Source organism: Dromiciops gliroides, chromosome 2 (assembly GCF_019393635.1).
Source record: "Dromiciops gliroides isolate mDroGli1 chromosome 2, mDroGli1.pri, whole genome shotgun sequence".
Lineage (NCBI taxonomy): Eukaryota > Metazoa > Chordata > Mammalia > Microbiotheria > Microbiotheriidae > Dromiciops > Dromiciops gliroides.
The window spans coordinates 102231760-102236726 of NC_057862.1; positions in this window are offsets into that span (position 1 = coordinate 102231760).

The following is a 4967-nucleotide window of genomic DNA, read 5'->3' on the forward strand; positions in this document are numbered from 1 at the left end:
AAAGAAAATGTCTTGACTGAGTAAGAGTTGCTGATTTTTAATATTTTGTGAAAAGCTGTCTGAGTAACAAATATAACATGTTTAGTTTCCTTGAAATGATTTCACACTGAAAGAGAACTGCTGGGAAAACAGGTTCTATGGGAAACAAGTAGTTAAAGGCTATCCAGAATATTGCTGAGGGCAACTTAAAAGGGAGATGTGTCTTTCAATGATGTGGCATGCTGAGAATGAATTTCAAAAATAGAACTAGAGGTCAAAGAGCATAAGATAACAAAGATGTTATAAGTTGGTAGGGCACGAGAATACTGTTAAAACTTAGTTTCTAGGACCAAGCATAGGAATTTATAAACATATCTGATAAAGTCGGAGAGAGGCAATTGTGGGTTCCAGCTTCAAAGAAGGACTCTCCTCTGATTCTGACACCACTGTGGTACAGGCCCTCATCTCCACACACCTGGACTGTTGAAATAACCTGCTGGTTGGTCTACCCATAATGAGTCTCTCCACATTCTAGGTTATCCTCCATTCAGCCACCGTGGTGATTTTCCTAAAGTGTCTGTCCAACCATTGTCCAAATTTCAGTGGCTCCCTATCACCTCCAAAATCAACACAAAATCCTGTTTGGCATTCAAAGACCTTCAAAACTTAATCCCTCCTCTCCCCCCCACCTCCAAAAGACATTTCCAGTCTTTTCACACCCTACAACCTCCCCCAAATGTGCTTTGATCCAGAAACACTGATTTCCTTGCATTTCCCAAAACAAAACATTTCACTCAATTCTAGGCATTTTCTCTAGCTGTCCCACATGCCTGGAACACTCTCCCTCCTCACCTGCCCCTTCTGGCTTCCCTGGCTACCTTCAAGTCCCAGCTAAAATCTCATCTTTTACAGGAAATGTTTTAATTCCAGTGCCTTCCCTCTGTTGATTATTATTGGGGGGGGGGGCATACATAGTTATCTGCATGGATGTTGTTTCGAGATCAGATTCTAAGTTCCACAAGAGCACGTTTTGCCTTTCTTTGTATCCCAAACTTAGGAGAGGGCCTGACACATAGGAGGCATTTAAATTCTTCTTGGCTGGTTGACCAACTATGCTAAAATTAAAATGAATCTTTGAGTGCCCAAATCAGTTAGAAACAACCAAAATTCAAAGTAGAAACTATTTTTTCAATTTCCTCCAAAGATGGCAGATGTCTACATGATAGGCAGCAGCCTTATTTTCAGGTGCCCTTTAAATGCCGCACTGTCTTTTTTACAAGTCATTTAGAAAGCTGATTCAGGAGAATAGCTACTTCAGAGTTACTGAGATGGTTAGAGATATGACTGAGGCTGATACGGTGTCTTGGATGGTCAGATTTTTGAAGACTTCAAATAATTAACACCAGTGGTCATTTTCCAGAAATTACAAGGTTTTCAAGGTACATGGCACTGTAATAATTTAATAAGGAGAAATCCCAGCCTATGTAACATCATGAAAATTCAGTTATTACTTTTTCACCATCTAGTGGCAGAAACCAAATAATACTTTAAGCAAAAAAAAAAAATCATTTTTCACTTTTACTGGCAACAAGATTTTTAAAAATTGTGCTGCCTCCACAATCCAGTTAAAGATTAAAACTGAATTAAAATGCAGAATGATCTGACAAGTCATCTCACACACAAAAAAAAGATTAATCTTATTGAGTAAATACAAATGTAGTCTACCGCTTATCTCATTCTTATCTCACATTGACTAGGATTTTCCAAAGTGAGATTGAGTTGATCAACAGCATGGCCAAACTGATGATGAACAGTCACTTTGGTTAACTGGCTAGCTATGTATGTCATTCTAAGGAAGATATAGGCTTGATGAAGAGAATCATAGCCAAAAACAGTTCTTCCAATTTATAGCAGAATGATCTGACAAATCAGCTTAACTTAGTGGAAATAGTGCTGACCCCTTAAGACATCTGATTTTACTATATCATATTATTTTTAGATGCATCACTGTGTCTCAGAGATTCTATCTTCCCCTTAAAATAAGGGCATTACTAGCCTAACATGCCTAGGCAGGGAGATGGACTGATGATCTTTTGAAGTCTTTTTAAAAGATCTGTGATCCTATACTGAAACTAAAATTTTGGGTAAAATTGTTTTCATTTGTAACCTAGTAACATGAACGACCACATAAAGTAAAAGCAGCACTTAAGTTTATCAAAAATAAATTGTCAAAATTAAATGGGATCCTTCAGTGTTTGGAGTTTACTTTTTCCTTATGTGATCCTTTAGTGTTTGGAATTTACTTTTTCCTTAGGAGAAAAGAAGGGGTGGAAAAGGTCAGTATGTTACAGTTTAAATTGAAAATGCTATTTGCTAACATTACCCTAAGAGATATTCTTTCATATTGCCACTGGTACAAGGGGAAACAATGCTATTAATCACAAATTTTGTTTACTTTGGCTATCTTGTGGAGATCAAGAGGGTCAAACGGAAAAACTCTGAATGCAGATTTTGGGCATAGCATGTAATATACAAAACAGTACAAACTATTTCACAGCTTTGAGTGGGAAGGCAATACAATATGGGAGAAAGGGTATCAGATAGGGAGTTGAGACATGGCTTCAAGTCTCAGTTTGGTCACCAATTTGCTATGTGGTAGTAGACAAGCCACTTCCCCTCTCTGGGTCTGTTTCCTTATTTGTAGAAAGAAATTGAGGGGCAGCTAGGTGGCACAGTGGATAAAGCACTGGCCCTGGATTCAGGAGTACCTGAGTTCAAATCCAGCCTCAGACACTTGACACTTACTAGCTGTGTGACCCTGGGCAAGTCACTTAACCCTCATTGCCCCACAAAAAAACAAACAAAACAAAAAAAGAAGTTGGACTAGATCTTGAAAGTTTCTCTGGATTTGGAATTCTACCATAAAGATGCATTTTACATGGATGATCTTATACACACACACACACACACACACTCATATGTGTGTGTGTGTGTATATATATGGAAATTTAAACTGGGGCAAAGAAAATCATAAGGAACATCCATTAGAATGGTAAAAGAAATTTACTTAGATTATGACAACAAACCTCATTGGTACCTCCCACACAAAATGGAAGAGACAAGAGTAATTGTCAAGGAAAGTTGCAAAGGCCCAGGAAGTGCCATTTGAGAGATACTTGCTTATAGGCATAATTCAATAGGCTCACTAAAATCACAGCATAGCTGAATGTTAAAAATGTAATGAAAGAAAAAAGAAACTTGATAAAAAATGATAAAGCTGCTGCTGGAGCATTTAGATACAGCTGAACTCTCCCTGAACTCATATTCCCACTTACTCTAATGCTTTATTCCAAGGACAATTATTTGCAGTCACATTCAAAATAAAACAGTAATTGCTACACAATATCAAGAATATGATTGGGCATAACCCGAGGAAGAAAGGAAATACAATGCTCATTTTTTTAAACTGTAAAGTAAACTCAGTTTCACATATCTTTAATCTATAGCTAAAGTTCACCTCACAATTGTGGCCTAAGAATCCAATTGTTCCCTAGAACAAACAGTCACATATCAATTAATAGCAGATTATAGGGAATCTGTAATGTTTAAAGACCTAAGCTTTTGTTGTTTTTTTCCTTCCTATCCCTATAAGCTAGCTACTTTTTATCAGAATTCTGTTGAAATGAAAGACTAAGAATGTAGCAGATTTATTAGCAAGCATGTAGCTAGCATAAATAAGGAGGAAATGTTTCCTATAAACTTTCAAGCAACTCTAGGTTTATCCACCCTGTACTGAATACTTTACAATTATTATTTCATTTGATCCTCACAATAATCCTGGTAGGTGAGCTATTATTCTTATTTTATAATTGAAGAAACAAGTAGAGATTATTATTTACCCAGGGTCACACTGCTAGTGCCTGAGGCTGGATTTAAATTCAGATCTTCACTCCAGGCCCCACACTCTACCCACATGTATAACTAATATGTATACATTTATATCCAGTGTAAAAAAGAGATAGCAGTCAGAAATTAAGAGCTGCTTTAGTGCATCCTGAGGTCCCTCTTTTCCAATTTCTTCTAAAAGAACAGCATATTCTGAATGACCAACAAAAAGGCAGTATGGTAGACTAGAAAGACTAGCAGATTTCTAGTCAGTTTTAACATACATCTTCTTTAGTCCTAAAAGTAAATGCCCTGGGTCTAGGAAGACACTGTCATATAAACGTTTAAGGCACAGTTTCTTTTGTTACTGTTTTGTAATCAGATTGCCTACACCCTATCTCTACTTTCTCACCTCCCACTCAATTCTCAACCTTAAGCCCTCTTAGGCCACTAGACCTCTTCATTGCTAAATCCAATGAACTTTGCTTCATCCTCCACCCTTTTACCTCTCCCCAGAATTTAACCCAGTTAACCAACCCCTTCTAGATGTTTTCTATTCAGGTTTTGGGACATTTCTGCTGTGATTTTCCCTGACTAACCCATCTCAGTTTCCCTTTGCAAGATCTTCACTCATTAAATTGGGTTTCTCTTATTTGTAAAACCCCCAAGGTCCCTTTCAACTTTAAATCCATGACCTTATGACCTAGGCTCAATCTCCAAGTCAGATCACTTACTTATCCAGAGACCTTGGGCAAATCACTTTAGGAACCTGTGGCTCAGAGAAGTTATCTATGAGGATGACTTGAACTTTAAGCATCTTATTTTAAGGAATGAACTTTGGAAACTGTAAAGTACTACAAACAAATGCAAGCTATTATTAGCTCAGAATGGTATATCTATTTTTTGAAACTTAAAGGTAAATCATAAATATACTGAATACAACTCCCTTTATAATGAACATTTATATATTTGGACATCAGGCATTTAAGAAAGTAAAAATTTGAGACACTTAACCTCTCCTATCTGGAGGAAATACAATGGTTTACAACTTTGAAATCTGACCCTAGAGCTCAAGCTGTCCTGATTGGTTAAGTGTAAACTCA